General features: G+C 48.8%; 1 long non-coding RNA gene across 1 annotated transcript in view; it reads right to left on the bottom strand.

Moving 5' to 3' along the window:
* The window catches only part of LOC140253473 (uncharacterized), a 55,859-nt gene extending 42,592 nt beyond the window's left edge, over positions 1-13,267 (bottom strand). The window contains exon 1 of the long non-coding RNA XR_011903862.1: positions 12,874-13,267. This is a non-coding gene — a long non-coding RNA (uncharacterized lncRNA). The remainder of the gene's footprint in view (positions 1-12,873) is intronic.
* Between the last annotated feature and the right edge of the window lie 3,849 nt (positions 13,268-17,116).

The raw sequence follows: 17,116 nt of genomic DNA, 5'->3' as shown, positions 1-17,116 counted from the left end.
TTTTTGTTGTTGTTTTTAAACATGCAGAACCCAAACTATCAGTAATATCATTGCTGTGGGACCATGTTTGTTACCTCAAAGCACACACCACTGCTATGGAGCAAATGAAGGCACCTCCAGAAGCCAACTCCTTACCACATTATGTGCAACTCTGAAGCCTAAAACATGAACATTCCTGCACGCTGTAAGGAAACATAACCCCACCACAGCCCTGACTTAATAACATAAAAGTAATAATAAGACTGATAATTTTACAGGCACGTAATCTAGACAGATTTATTTGGAAACAAGCACTCCTAGGGGGAATTTCTACATTGGTATTTGAGTCAAACTTGAATACTCCAAATCACAATTCAAGGGCAGAAGAAATCCTGCAAGAAGCGTGTTAACCGTAAGAACCATTAACTAATTAACTATAGTTACGAATGCACAGAAATGACTCATTTAACAAGAAACAAACCATTTCCAGCATGTGAGCCAGATGAGTGCTGGACCACATCACTTTATGGTAAAAACACAAGAGCCGGTGTTATCCAGGGCCAACAAATTAATCTTGTGATAGGACAGTGACAAATCTTCCCATTAAATCTATATTTAAGATTCCAGATTTATTCCTGTACAAACTCCTGTACTGAAACCTCCAGCACTTGACATCTCTCAAGTTAATTCCTACATCAATTCAATGGTCCCTTCAGGAAAAGGCAGAATGCCTTCTGTTTAATTTCAACAGTCGGTTCAAATACCGGCACTCATAAGAGCAGTAAGGAAATGAACAGGTAACGTGACCAAATGGGAAAGGCTCCAAGCAAAAACTGAATGCAGAGGAATACAGGCTAGGAAAGGCAAGTGGAGTGGTTCAGGCACTGCTATCTTCTCACACAGCTGAGTAAGGGATGGGATGCTTTCCTGAGTTGATGTAATGCTCTCTTCACAATCCTAGAAATGGATAATATATTATAATACGGGGACAGCAGGCATATGGTCAAGAATGCTTCCTGTCAGGAAGAAGGAAGCTTCCTCTCTGGAAGCATTTAAGACCAGTCTGGATGGGGCTTTGAGCAGCCTGGTCCAGTGAGAGGCATCCCTGCCTATAGTGGGGAGTTGGAACTTCGATTATCTGAAAGGTCCCTTCCAGCCCAAACCATTCCATGATGAGAAAGCAGTCTACGATACAGTATAAAATATGGAAAATACAATAATGGAACAGCTTATAAAATTCCTATTACATGTCCCTTAAGTTAGCTAAGTGTGTGATAGTACGTACCAGGCACATGAATTCATAACCATCAGATACAGAAGAGTTCCCTGAAATGTTCAAATACGATTTTTATGTACAGAGCAAACACTTCTGTTTAACAACTCATACTGAGCTTCACTAAAAATAGAACCTCACCTGTTCTGGCCTCCCTGCACTGGTCATCCCTCTGCTCACCACAGACTCTGATTTCTCATCTTATCTAGTCTGGGTTTTTTTGTGCTTGTATGCCTTAATTTCTTTTAACTCCCTTTCTGTGCCCTCCTTGCTGCCAACTTGATTCCCTCATATCCAACAAGCCTTACCAGCAACAGTCAACGTGCCTCACTGGGATATCTCAAGCTAGTTCAAGCTGACCTCTTTCCCAGCAGTGCTGGCAGTCAGCACTGGAAGGACTGCAGCCCCAACCTCTTATATACAGTGCTTACAGGAGATGAAGAACAAAGCAGCAGAACTGCAAATATAAGCAACTTGAATCCTGAGCTATCCACAGAGCTGGTTAACATAATGTAATACTTAAATATGCTCTTATGAACCACAGGAGGGCACAGATAATACTATTAATACAAATACTACTTAACACAATTCTTTAGAGAAGTAGAGGGGTCGGCTGAATACCAATTAGTTGAGAAAACATCTTTATATCTTTATTCATTTTAAAGTGAGATAACGATGGAAGGAAAAATTAAGTTCTGAATTCAGTTCTGCAAGAGATGTTGCTAGAAAGTCTGTCTTAACAGCAAGCACTCTAGAAAGTTCCATTCATCTACTGCAAGGAGTGGAGATGCTATGAACATCTATCTTACAGCTACAGGATGTGAAGCCACTTAGCAAGGAAGTCAACTTAAGTGAGGAATGGGATATTCATTTATTTCTAAGAAATATTAACGTTATGAATCAAAGAGCTGAAAGCCACAGGAGGATTTCCTTAAGCATCGCTAAGGAGGTAAGATGAGTCTGCGTTCATCTTCGTGTCTTGACTGCCTCCTGACAGCAACAGGCAAGAGCAGAAAACAGACGTTACTGAAAACTGACATCACTGAATGCAGCTGAATGCTGTAAGGCAAACTGAACCGAGCACCACGTAAGGCCCAGCATCATGGCAAGGACAGGGCAGAAGGAGAATCCCAATGATGCCCTTCCTTGCTCAGTTTTCTATTCTCTTTAAACTTCCAGAAGCACCAAACCACAAAGGTAACGTAACATCCAGGAAATAGGTAAAGAAGGGCAGAGAAACAAGTGAAGAGAAAAACCAATAGAATCATAAATACCACCTGCAGGAAGAAGATAGACTTATTCACCCTTTTCTTGTTTGCTTTCTGCCAGGCAGTGGCAGAATGAAGGCAGACACCAGCAGCAGCTACAGACAAAGGAACAGCCGAAGAAAAAACCTGAAGGGAATAGGAATCACCACAACTTCTTTTGAAATCCTGATGAGTTTCTGCCCGCGTTATTAAAAAGAACAATGAGCTGTTAACAATATTAGTTAAGGTCTCCGCAAAGATTTATGATCACAGTGTTAAAATGAAATAAACCGCGTATATTTACCCGAATAAACTGCACAGAGAAGCCAGTAATGTTAAAGGTATAGAAATAATTAGACACAGCTATAAAAGAGGACGTATCTGCAAGTCTCAGGGAGGGCTTCCAGTTTAACTGTGGAAGTAGCAGAGTAAGAAAGAAGCTGTAGTCCCTGTCTATTAGGAATGTTATGTACATCACAGACCTGCTCTTGAAAGTAGACCTCATCTACTGCAGGTAAATACATTATTTTAGTGGTAATGGATTTTGTTACAAACTGCCAGAAGATGCAATCACTGCTTTCAGCAGCCAGCAGTGCAGGGAACAAAATTAAACCTGCTCATGATAATAGGAGTACTTTGTCATCTCTAAGGAAAACATGAATGGAAGGTATAAATACACAGAGACTGTGACTAAACTGATACTAGACATGGCAAAATAGCATCTACATTATTTATCTGACCTGGGAACTATGAGAATAACACTACAAGAACGTTCTCAGAAGTTAACTTTACCCACAGGAACATGAGGTGACAGGAAAACATTAAAAGAAGTTTGGTTTTGAAACCAGTGGTCTTCAAACTACAGGAGCATGCAGTGCATCCTGAAGAGGGGGGAGGGCATGAATAAAGAACTGCTGGTCTAGAACAAAACAAAGGCCATGAAAGCAGTTAACTGCTATCCACAGATGCAACACGTGTAAAACACAAGGGAGAAGACAGCGGTATTGACATTAACGGCCAGGATTTGCACAACAAAAAAAAGTATGGATGTATGCAGACTGCAACTTACAGACTTATATTTACCAGGGAACTGAGTCTTAAATTTCTAAGCACCAGTGATATCAAACACGGAACAGCCTTTTAAGAGGCCCGGAGACAGTTTCAACTTGAAGCCTGAAAACTGAATCATAGCATGTGCCTGCATGCAATACAGGACTGCACCCAGTCATCCAGGCTGCTCCTGGACAATCTGTTTTCCATGTATGCCCTTAGAGAGATCCCTCTCCCACCAAGTCAAGGGCGTAGGCAAACCAATCAAACATCCCTACCAACATTTTCTCCTTCTGTATTACAGTTCTGATTTCCAGCATCACTGCTTATAGGTGCCGCTCATTACCAAAACAATACTTCTTTCAAGTAACTGAAATTGGATCAATTCAATTTACAGTTCATGGTTAATACTCCCTGATCATCATCTCTGACTTTTTCTTTCCAATGTTCTGCAAGGACTTCCTCATGAATGTCAGTAATTCTGTTAGAGAACAGAGGCTCTCGCTGACGTAGGATAAGCTGAACTCTGTCTTCATTAAATCCTTTTTAACCTCAGCACCACTCGCACATGAAAACTCCAGTTTCTGGAGGAGACTAAAGCAAGAATTTACCTAAAACACAAAAAGTAATAATAAAATAGCGCTGTGCTGTACTACAGGCTTACCAAAACCAGCAGATATATTCAGTGTTAGCGAGGACGTATTAAAGCAGACAGATCTCATCCATCTCATCACGTGCCATACAAACGCTATTCAAATGTGTCTTGAATTTAAAGATCGATTCATTCGTCGGTACTGTTCCATAGGTAACCCTGGATGAACAAAACCTGTCAGGGCGAACCATCCAAAGACTAAAGCCACAGTATTGTTTGTAACTTCTATGGGAAGGGCACACTATTTTGTTAAGCTAACAGAGTTTAACTATGGTTGTATATGACAGTTTTTAGAGGACCAGCAGGTCCCATGACGCTGGATCTGCCATTCCGGCTTCTGTTTATACAGACAACTACAGGCTTCACTGAACAGATGCTCATGGACACAGATAAGAAGGTAAGAATACCAACTAGCCGATCTGGCTCGAACCTGAACTGACAAGGAAGCTGGAATGCCAAGTGACGCGGTTGAACGTTGTCCCAGAGACCCGGAGCGCCCCGGGGCAGCTCGGGCCCACCAGGCAGCGCTGTGCTTCTGCTCTCCTCCGGCAGAGGGCAATGACACTTACACATCCCTGCGCTGCACCCAGAGGCTGATCTGAAACGACGAACACCACTGACACCTGTCTTAAAGCACAAGCAGTATTTAACACCGCAGGATTTTAAAGGTTTCTGTTCTGTTTAGACTTGGCTTTTACACGTGTCATTGCTATACATACGTCTTGCTGAGAAAAAAATACCAACTGCTTTACACAGACTTGGAATCCTGTCCTCTATCAACAGGATAAACAGAATCCGGATAGCTCCAGGAGCCTGGGCCACTGCCCTGAAGTCACAGAAACCAGAACATGAAAGATATGAGTTACATACACTGATGTATAGCAGACCTTAACAGATTAGCATTGAAAGACAAGCCAAATAAATACGAGGATGGCTGAGGGGGGGAAGGCACAGTACAGCAGCTAGACCTGAAAGCAAACAGTGCTTTCAGTTTACAAAACACATGCAGATAACAGCTAGAAACTCTTTTTTTCCCCTTCTGCCAGAAGTAAACACCATTGCTAGATGCAGCTTCTCTGTCCCAAGAGACTCCACGGCTCCTTATGCTACCGGTAGTGAGAATTCTCCCACTGAATTGCCCTCATCAAGCAAAGATAGGCTCAGCTTCAGACATCTCTTCTGGATTAACTACCACCAACCATCCAGCATCCCGTCAGGCAGAACCACCTGATAATGCTGATATAAATGGCAACCAAGAAAATGCTTCCCCCACCCCAAACAGGCTAAAATTTGATCTCCCTTTCAGTTCTACTTTTCCTTGGCACAGTGTAGTTGATGAAGTCGGTATCTGCCTTCATTTCACAACGACACGTTTGCAGAAGCTCCGACCAAAGCTGCCACAGATCTATTAAAAACTCTGTAAAGTGAATATAATATAGTTATCATACAAATCAGACGTTCCGGGCATCCCATACACAATGCTAACACTGAAGTACCATCATCTCATGCAAATCTGAGAGCAGTTACGGTGCATCTCCAGAGAAAAAGTCTGTAGACAACATTCAATCCAATCTAACAAGCAGTACAAAGGAATAAGGATTCCTTCAGCTCTCGGGTTGCTTGATGGTGGTGGGACATGCAAGCAGAGCAGCACATTGCTGCATGCAAAGCACCACCAGGATGGGGGGGGTCACAGCAGAGCAGGATGCTTTCCATGCTTCCTTCTCCACAGCTTTCCCATCCAGGCAATTAACAGCTGCCTAAAAAAATACTTCCCTGTATTATTAGCAAACTGACAAGCTTACTGTTGCTCACAAGCTTACTGTTAAGGTGAGGCTCCTGTACTGTATTCTTTATATCTTCGTACGTTCTCAGCTTGGTGCCAAGGAGTAATAATTTGGAAGATAAAACAGGAGAAACACTACGCCTGCTTTAGCATCTTTTCACTTACCAGCTATGCTTGCTTACGAAACAACCACATTATTTATGTTCTCCAGAAGGACCTTCCGTCTAACCAAGAAATACGTTCGGAGAAGCGCTAATAAAAAATGGCTCCTGAAACTATTTACTTCCCCGTTTCTTTTGTTTATGTTTTAATAACAGATTTATAGCCTAGAAAGAATGTTTTGGTTAAAAAAAAAGAAATAAACAAAAAAGCCAGCAACATCAGCAGAAAACATTAATGCTTCCTATAATACAGAAGAAATTAGAGTTCTCACATCACAAAACAGCCCAATGGGATCCAGCTCAGTGTGACGCCCAGTTCAGGAGCAGCACCAACTCCCCCCCAATTATCCCACATGTTCAGATTGAAGTACTCATAAAATAAACCTACCGACGACGGCGAAACTTCCGCATCCAGATTGATTCCAACTAATTATAACCAGCATGTACTACAACCATCGCTTTTGTTTTTTCCCCTTGCCCTGCTAAATACGTCACTTTCTGTCAGAAACTGAGCAAACTTTCAGCTTGGCTGTTTTACTGCCACAATTCATATTCTTTTTACTGAGTCGCTGTCAGTCTTTCGGGGACTTTCAGGGATCTCCCGAGTTAGATCTGCGGAGAAACAAGCTGTTCCTGGGGACATTTAACACATTCCTTTCTGAGCTCAGGATGGGTCACAAACACCCACAAACGAGGGCCCGTCTGCAAGCGTTAAGTGCTCTCAGATCAGGAAACTACGGAAGGATGAAATCTCTGACCTTGATAAGGGTGAAACTCAGAACACAAACAACTCCAGTTTGCAGCCCGGCTGTTAGGTAACCACGCAGAGCCTGCCGGCTGAGGTGCAGCACCCTGAAGGGCTCACAAAGGATGGTAAAGTCTTATGCTGTACCTTCACAAAGCCTAAAGCCAAGAGAAAAAACACCATATATGCATAAACTCACTGCAAACAGTTGCTACTCTAATTAATTCTTGCTTCAGAAAGCCCCGAGTCGGGACACAAAATTATCATGAAGCTGACTCAGAATTACTATCAGGGAAAGGTTTTGTCATTTTATTCTTTAATTTCTATGTCACGGATCGCGTTTGCAAGTATTTTTATCCTTAGTTATGGGTTCTTTAAGCTCATATTCCGGTACCGCTGTATAATCGGAGAAGCAGGATATTTATGCAATAACACTGTGTAAATATTGCATGGTCGCTACAGCCAGTCATACTACAGACATGGCAGCAAAAACTTCACTGTGTGCTTTTATTGTTAATAGGAGGAGGGGAAAAAAAAAAGTCAACACGTGATGACAGCAATGGAAAAAACACAGCCCAGAATAAGGAGCTCCTCTCCATTTGAGCTGTGTAATAGGCAACAAGTAACATTAACAAACACTTGCCTTTTAAAATAAGTTCCCAATTTCCCTTTTTATTAAAGCAGCCTTTCGCTACTTCCTGGAGCCACATCAACGTGAACATTTATTTAGACAAATGCTTTTCCAAACCTTCTTTTTTTTCCTTTTAAACCACAAACAAACAAGAAAACAAGAGATCTTTTTTTGCTACTGAAATGCGGCATTAGATCCCACCGTGTAACACCGAGTACCTCTCACATGAAAGATAAATTGGGACTGTTTACATAGAAGTGAGAAGAGACTGGCACAACACCTATTTTTTCATAGGCTTTCATTTCTTTTTTTCCTCCATATACATTATATTCGTCACCAAAACAGCTCAGTAGAACACCGTGTACGGCACACATTGTTCCCTGTCATCAACTGACAGCAATTGAAGAGAAGGTGAACTAAGTTACAAAATGAAATATTTCCCCCCCCTCCAGCCGACTGAGAAGATAAACGATCTTAGTTATATTAAAGAGAAATGGGATACGGGATCCAAAGCGCCCGTTTTATGTTTAACTGCGTGTCACCGACAAAAAAGAAATAGAGAGAAAGCAATTTCCTGAGGCATCAATTCCCACCAGCAATTCCACGTATACAAAGATCAGACACTGACGTGCTCTGCTCCTGTGCGCCCTCAGATCCCCTCACAAACCAACTGCTCCCTGCCCGTTTCCTATTTAAGGTAGGTTCCCCCCATCACCCCAAAGTAGAAGGATATATATAAGACAAGCAGATGCTGCTTAGGCAAATAAATGTACTTCTGTGCCCAACGCCATCTCATTTGACTCCCATAACCAACACAGAACACCAGCACTCCACAGCATGTGCCAAATACGGCTGATGATCATCCTTTCACCCTACAGCACAACTACTCTTTCCTATATCTTAAGGCAAGATTCCCTCCTCTCTGAGGCAATCTCCTCCAATCTGAGACAATCTCACTATTTCAGATGCAGAACACCGTACTGGTAATGTTATGACAGGATGGAAGCATCATAACGAAGCATCATAAACCATCCCCAATACATTTAATGACCTGCACATCCTGCGAAAAACTTTATCCTTCTATTCTCCTTCTCACATTCTGTCTCAGAGCATTAAAACCCCAATACCATTTACTGCTAACACAAGATTCAAGCATAACTCTGTCGTAGTTTTAAATATCCGGGCACGCTCGTCAGCACTGGTTATAAAATCATCTCTCTCCAACCTATTCTTGCTCGTTTGCATGCTGTTATTTAACTCTTTAAGGTTGCCACGCTAGGCTTATGTAACTCTTCAAAATACATTAAACTCAACCTTTCTTTTTAAGCTCTATAGTAGCAAAACAGACAGCAGAACACCCAGATACAGTTTGCTTTCCCACTCCTCCTCCACTTACTCTAAACTAAAATATCTCCATGATCTAGAAATAGAGATCTTCCATATATATATATATTTATATTAGTTTTTTTTCCAGGATCTTGAGATGGAGAAACCTGAACTCCAAGCATTTGCCTGCAGGCACAGGCACTTCCTACAGACCCCATGCAAGCCTCCAGCCGACTCTTGGGGTCCTCTGCCTGCGAGCTGAAAGCCTCTGATCTAGAACTGCGTATCCTCTTACTTGCTGTTTTCTTCTGCCATCTGAGAAGTTGCATTAAGACAGCATTACGTTCCTCAATGCCAAGCTTGCTTTTCCTTACACAGCCTACCAACCTTCTTCCAGAGCTTTCCATCAAATCCTAACTCCGGAACACCAGAACATCACTAAGACACCTCGCTCGGCCCCAAATCCAAAGGCACTCTGCAGTAAAGCCTGCCCAACCTATAAATAGTGTTTATGCTCTGGAGGATGGCAGCAACCTCCGTTCCCCTGAGCACCAAGCAGCGTGCCATAACAACACGGCCCGGGCAGACACACAGGACGGCACAGAGGGAGAGAAACCCACATAAAGCATAAACACGTCGCATACAGCCCGTTCTAAAAACCCTCCTGTCGAGAACCTCACGCTGGGCTCTGTCACAGCACCAGACAGACCCACTCACCGGGAAAAGGGCCCTCAGGAGGTGCGGCGCGGCCCCATCGCCCTCTCCCCTCAGCACTAAAGGGTCCCAGATCGATCCGGCTGCCCCGCTCTGCCCGTTCCGGACCCACTTCCCTCCTCAGGCCCTGTTCCTGTCACAGGCCCCGGGCCCGCCCTCCCCCGCCGCCGCCACGAGCTCCCCGCTGCTGCCGTCGCCCCCGGAGCGGCTGGGGGCGGCGCGAGGCCGGGCCGCGTGACTGCCTGAGCCGGCGGCACGTGGCCCCGACCATAACAAACAGGCGGGTGGGCGGGGGCGGGCCGCGCTCCAGCCCTGCCAAGGGCGGGCGGGCTGAGCGAGGTGGGGGGGGGGGGAGAGCGGGGAGGGAGGGAGGGAGAGAGGGGGGGGGAAGAGCGGGAAGGGAGAAGACAGGGAGAGGGGGGAGGGAAGCGGCGCGGTGATTGGCCCGCGGGGCGCGGTGGGCGTGTCCAGCCGGCCCGCCGCCGTGGTGCAGTGCTGAGGAGGCGCCAGGCGGGGGCTGCTGCCGCGCGTCGAGGGGTCGCGCGCGCTTCCCGCCCTCAGCGACGCCGCTCGGCCGCCCCGACGATGAACCCCCCCCCCCCCCCCTGAGCGCGGCCCGCCGCCTCGCAGCCCCTTCCTCTCTGCCCGACCCATCCCGTCCCGCCCTCCAACCGACCCCCCTCGTACTCCCCAGGCGGCCCTGGGCCCCCCCAGGCTCTCCTCCCGGAGCGGCGATTGCCTCACAGCCACCTGCCCTCCCTCCACAAGCCAGTTGCGCCACGCAGGAAAAAACCACTGCGGCTCTGCCCACAGCTCTCGTCCCCTCCCCTCCGTCCCCTCCCTGCACAGCTGCTGCCTCGGGCACCCCCAGATCCCCTCCCTACGTAACCATTCCTTCAGGTACCCCAAAACGCCGCTCCTCATCACCCTGGGATCCCCTTAAGCACCCCAAAACTCACTCGTCACCTCAGAGCGTAACTGTTCCCTCAGGCACCCCGAGACAGCGCTCCTCATCGCCTCAGCGTCCCCTCCCAGAGCAGCCATTTCCTCAGGCACCCCAAACCCGACTCCTCGACGCCTCAGGGTGTTCCCTTCTCAGTGTAACCATCCTCTCGGACACCCCAAAATGTGTCTCCTTCCGATCCCCGCTGCTCCCTCCCAGCACCCCAAACCCATCTCCTCAGCACCGCAGGGATTTCTTCATTGCTTTTCAGCACAGCGATTCCCTCCTGCACCCCAAAGCCACACTCTGCAGTACCACAGGGTCCCTTCTCAGCAAGGCCGTCCGCTCAGGAACCCCAAATATGTCTCCTCCATAGCAGCGTCCCCTTTAGTTGCTGCTATGCTTATCCTCTTTCAGCACTACAGGGCTTCCCCTATACCACGCAGTGACGCCCTCTCGCACCCCAAAACCTCACAGCATCACCTCCCAGGTGCAGCCGTTCCCCTCCAGGCACCCCAAAACCCAACTCCTCCATTCCCCTTCAGCACCATCCCTAAGAAACTCCGCACCTCAACCTCATACCATCCTCATACCAGCACCCCCAGACCTTCACTCCCCAAACAGTGCAGCCTTTCCTCCATCCCCTTTCAGCACACGGCGGTCCCCCCAGGCACCCCAAAAATCACATTTCTCGACCCCACAACGTCACCTTCTAACGCAGCCATTCCCCAAAGGCACCCAGAGCTCCTCACCGCCGCACTGCTTCCCCTTCCAGCACCACCATTCCCTCAAGACACCCCAAAAATCTCACTCCCTGACACCACAACGTCATCACCCAGCACGGCCATTCCCCTCAGGCACTGCAAACCCTCACTCCTCAAACAGCACAGCGCTTCTTCCTCCGTTCTCTTTCAGCTCGACGATCCCCTCGGGCACCCCGAAACTTTGCTCATCACAGCATCGTTTCCCACTGTCAGCCATTCCTCTCAGATACCTCAAGCTCAGCATCGCAGTGTCCCCCATCCCAACACCCCCCAACCCCTCTCTCCACAACACAACGTCATCTCCCAACACGGCCATTCCTTCCAGCACCCTCAAACCCTCAGCCTTCTCAATGCACCCCACAAACGCACTTCCACTTCACAGCCACCCCCCCCACACACCCTTTACGGCCGCAGCCCCCCCACAAGCAGCACCGCTTCACCCCCCTCAATCCCCCCCCACACACAGAACCCCACGCACCCACCTGTAGGGCCGCGTCCTCGGCCGCCCATCGCCCCCGTCATGTGGCACAGCGGGGCGAGAGCTGCGTCAATTAATTAAGCGAACGCTCCGTACCGGGGCTGGAGCATGCGAAGGGCTCGGGGAAGTGCTAAATATACTCGCTGCCAGCGAAACCGCCTGTGTCACAGGCCCGGGGCTGGCGAGGCAGCGGCGCTTTCCTCCCCGCCCCCCCCCCCCCCCCCCTACCCCCCCCCATCGGCCACATTTTGTTTTTGCCATACGCACTTCGAAACGCAGCCCGCCCCCCCCCCAACCACCTCCCCCCCAACCCCCCTTTCGCTCCGCCGCCCCCGAATCGGCGCTGCCGCTGTGGGGCTGCTGGTGGGGTTGGCTTTTCTCTGTGTTTATTTTAATTTTTAAAGGGGGTGTGCAATTTTTTTTTCTCTTCTCTCTTTTAAATCCTCACCGCGAGGAAAACAACACCACGAACCCCTTCCTTCCCCCCCCCCCCTCTCCGCACAACCCCTCTCGGCGCCCACCCGCGACGCAGACACCGCGCACCTGCCGCGCCCGCAGAGTTTATCCTCTCCTTGAAGGCACGGCGCGGGATGGGGGTCCCTACACTACACACCAACCCGTCCTCCATCCATAAAGGGAGGGGGGAGGGGAAAGGGGGGGTCCGGACCGAGCGCTCGGGGCAGCGCAGCCAGGTGCGGGGGGCGAGCGAAGGGGCGGGCGGGGTGCGATGGAGAGAGCCTCCACCCCCTCCCTCCCCCCGCCTCCTCCTCCTCCTCCTCCTCCTCCTTCCACCCCTGCCCCCCCAACCCCCCCCTTTCCAGCGCCGCTTGTGTTTACCTCAAGTTTGAATTTTATCTGCGCAACATGAGCTGGAATGCGGACATCGAGGCGGGCACGGAGCTCCGCGGGGCTTTTTCTTTCTTTTTTTTTTTTTTTTCTTTTTTTTTTTTTTCCCTCCTGCTCTTTTACGCGGAGCTCCGCCGCGTTAAACATGGCGGGGCCGCTTCTCCCGCACAGCCCCACCGGGCCCCCCCCCCGCACACGCACATACACACATATACACACACACAGCGCAACCAGCGCGGCCGCCTCCGTTCAGCGCTCCGGCCCCGCTGCTCACTCACCTCCGCTCCGCGCCCCCATGGCCCGCTATGGAGCTCGCAGACAGGTGCAGGGCTGCGGGCCGGGGGGGAGGGGAGGAGAGAGGTGCTGCGTACCCCCTCCGCGCTCCCTCTGCCCCGTGCTGCCCTAATGCTTCCCTCCCCACAATGTTGTTTCATTATATCATGTCCATCATGTGACACCCGCAGGCCTCTCGATGGAAACTTAAAGGGGACTTTCACGTGACGATGCCGGACCCGACGGCACCCCCGGGCCTCCCCCGCCCCTCGGGGCTTCACCGCCCGCAGCCGCGATGCTGCCGAGGCCGCGCTCCCCGCACCGCGCGGGCTCCTCGAGCCCCAGCAGCTCAGCTCCGTCTCCCTGCCCTTTTCATCGCCGTTTTCCCCCATTTCCCTACCTTTATCGCTACTATTTTCCCCCCTTCCCCTATCATCATTTCTCCCTTTCCCCTATCTTTATCCCTCCTATTTTTCCCCATGACATTACTGTTTTTCCCCTCTCCTTACTATTTTTCCCTACCCTTATCACTACTTTTTTTCTCCCCCCCTCACACCTTACTATTACAATTTTTTCTCCTACCCTCCTCGCTATTGTTTTCCCCCCTTATCCCTACTATTTTTTCCTCCCGTCTCTATTACTACCAGTTATTTCATCCCTCCCCACTCCCCCCTTTGCTCTCAGCATCCCGCCCGCCTGGCACCTTGCGCAGCGCGGACGCACCCTGCGGCTGCGGGATCCAGCGCGGCTCCGCTCGGCTGCGGCTCCGGTGCTGAAGTGGCAAAAACTTGTTTGTGCCAACGAGGAGGCAGAGGATGCGAGCAGTGCCATTGCTCTGCTGGTGCACGGAGTTGTTGCGTTGCTTGCAAGCGTGCTTTTAGATCCGCAGCTCAGCCGGCTGATGGAAAAAACTATACAGTGAGGAGCTAATCTGTAACAACATCAGCTTTCTGACACCGGGTAGTGTTAGAGATGTTTGTACGGAGGGATGCTTCAAGGAGTGATGCTTGGCATTACCGTAACGCAGTCCCTGCACATGAACAGACGTAAGAAAAAAGGGCAACAAGATGATATTTTCCACGCTTTGGGGAGACCCGATCCTACGCACGCGGCCGGGGGTCTCCCGGTGGAGCCCCGTTGGCGGCCGGCTCAGCAAAGGCTGCTGTTCTGCCTTCAGTGCTGAAGCGGCTTCGGCTCCAGCTGGTGCCCCAAGGGTGGTGGGGATGGGGCTAAAGCCCACCCTCTCCACGCACCCATCTTCAGTCCTTCGCTCCGCAGTGAGACTCCCGATGTCCGGGCGATAAGATGGTGTGTTGGTCCCTCAGGAGTTCCCCAAATTCGGCTCACAAATACATGATGCTGCGGCAGTGTTTGCAGCTGAGTGTGAGGTTTGGGGGGGCTGGTTGGAGGGCAATGCATTTTGCAATTAAAATACCCCAAGAGGGTGGTCGGGCACTGAAATGGGCACCTCAGGACACTGGTAACAGTACGGAGCTGCTGGAGTTCAAAATGTATCAGGACAACACTCCCAGCCGTATGTCTGTTTTTTGGGTGGTCCTGCACGGAGCCAGGAGTTGGACTCAATGATCCTTTATGAGTTCCTTCCAACCCGGGATATTCTAAGATTCTAAACAAAGAGCTGAGGATGCATTGCCACATTCATGGAACCATAGAATCACCAAGGTTGGAAAAGACCCAAAAGATCATCCAGTCCAACCGTTCACCTATTACCAACAGCTCCCACTAAACCACGTCCCTCAACACAACATCCAGTCGTTCCTTGAACACCCTCAGGGTCGGTGACTCCACCACCTCCCTGGGCAGTCCATTCCAGTGCCTGACCACCCTTTCTGAGAAGTAATACATCCTAATGTCCAGCATGAATCTCCCCTGCCATAGCTTGAAACCATTCCCTCTAGTCCTATCACATTCAGTTCCTTACAGCCTTTGCTGAAAGCTGCAGCCCCTCGATGATTCAAAGCATGACCCACAGCACTGAGAACAGGGCTGGAATACAATTTATCCCATTTATTCAGTATCTTTAGTATCAGTTCTCTTTATCAGATCCATAAGTATTGCCTTCGCCACCTCAGGTTGACACCAACGCCGGTTGAGTGCCCATGAGACGCAGTGGCCTGGCCATGGTGTGGGAGCAGAGCTGCTCAGACAGGCCCTGTCCTTGCCCTTCCATTCTCCTGCTGGGGTTTTCCAAGTTGGAATATCTTTGCTTGAGCTCGTTGCATTCAGCACGCCTGCACAAGGAGCTGTATATTTAACCCTCAGCACCACACCTGCCCTTGTCACGAACACCTCCAGGGGTGATGACTCCACCACCTCCCTGGGCAGCCCGGTCCAGTAACGCATCCCTACATCCACCCTACAACTTGTGTTTGCTCATCTGCCCTTCCCTACTGAGTTTTGGGCTGTTTTCTATCACTCTTTTTGCCGTAATATCCAGGCTGCCCCACTACTATGGATTCTAGCTTCAGTATTCCTCCTTTTCCATTTCTCTGATGTTCATCTGCCTACCCCATTTAAGCTTCTTTTATTCCACATTCCCTCCTCAGGATTGTTCTTAAAGGAGGAAGAGGCTGGAACTGGGATATAAATTAGTCTCCTCGGAGCGCTGCCAGAACCAATCACTTTTACACTGCTGCTGCTGCTGCTGCTGTTCTGCTGTGTCATGGGAAGAGAGTTACCTCGCCATGCAAACCCTTGCAGACGTGGGGGCTGCAGCAGACACCTCTGACCAAACTGCTCGCTGCGGAGCCCAGCCCTGCTTTGCAATGCTGAGCTTCATCCGGCGCAGGATTTTGGCTCAGAGAAGGCATCGCTCTCCTCCCCGGCTCCGATGGGAAGAAGATTTGCAGGAGGCAGAGCAGCAGCAGCAGCCACATCGTCATGCGGCTGTGTTTCATTTTGTCAAGCCCAGATGCTTTAGGTTACAGCCGAGCAGAAAAGCCTAAGGATGCATTTCTGTAAAAACTCGCTTTTTTTTTTCACCACGTTTGCTCTGAATTCTTACAACAACAAGATCTTGGACTAAGAAAGAGCAAGGATTCTGCCTTCTCTTAAAAGCATTGCTTGTTATAAAACCTTTACAAGCTTGGCTCTGTCCACCTGAGCTTATTTGCTTTAAAAACTTACTTTCAAAAACGTGAGGTTTAAGTATAATTCTCTCTCTTTCTCCCAAGCCCGTCTTCCCTGGAAAGGCCCAGAGGAGCCCCATGGCTGTGTCTGGATGTGAATGAGAGAGGTCTGAACAAACACCAGCGTGCACACACACACGTGCATACGCATGTGTGCACGTGGGGTTTAAAGCGTCCCGTTGAAGTGAACATATAGGAAAATCCGTCGTCATGTGATAAGCTTTGATATCTGCCTTAAAAGTAATCCCTGACTGATGGAGTCTGTCCGTGTGCTGGCATGGCTGCGTGTTGTGTGTGCTTTTGTTAAAACTAGCAAAAATAACCTCCCCGTTTACTGCTGGATTCATCTGTAAGTGTTTTCCCCGCAGCTGCCTGGGAAATGTTCTTACACTGGTAACAAGGAAACTTTCCTTGTTCAGATCGGGTTTGTTTCATAGACTTGCAGCCCCACAAAAAAAAAACCATTCAAAAACCCCACCTAACTGCGGAGCAGGCAAAGCAGGACTGGAGCTGATGCCATTCCCTAGGGAAATACACACAGGGCCCTGCAGAGTTCCTTCATTCCTTTGGCACAGATAAACAAAACCTCTGGGTTATATTAGAGATAGAGCTCCGGAGACGTTCCTTCTTATTGCAGATATTCTCTTTGCTTCTTCTTCGTTCATCTCAGCCACTGAAACCAGATCTTTTCGTTTCACTTCTCGTTCTGATTTGTTTTAGTCTTTAGTTCCTACGTGTTAGAAAGTGCCGTTTCATTTAGATACTCAATAGAAGGGAAGGTCTGATTCCAAAAAGCAATTTGCAGTAATGTATTTTCTTTGCCGCTCACATGAAAACGTTGCTGCTCACACATATCTCTGTGTAAACAATGCTGACAGGCCTTCAAAACCAAAACCAAATTGTGAAATTGAGGCGAATAGCCCAGGGAACCTGAAATGTTCTGGTTTCTAAAACACTGGCTGCTGTCAAAAAAAAAAAAAGTAGAGTAAAATAAAGCTCTGTTTACATGAAGAGCACACACTGTTTGTTGATCAAGTTTCTAAGGTGATGTAGCAGGAAATACTGATCTTAGGAAAAATGACACGAACAAAGCACCAAA

The sequence above is a fragment of the Excalfactoria chinensis genome, chromosome 1, assembly GCF_039878825.1.
Source record: "Excalfactoria chinensis isolate bCotChi1 chromosome 1, bCotChi1.hap2, whole genome shotgun sequence".
Classification (NCBI taxonomy): domain Eukaryota; kingdom Metazoa; phylum Chordata; class Aves; order Galliformes; family Phasianidae; genus Excalfactoria; species Excalfactoria chinensis.
The sequence above is the reverse complement of the archived record's forward strand: the minus strand, read 5'-3'. Positions and strand labels throughout refer to the sequence as shown.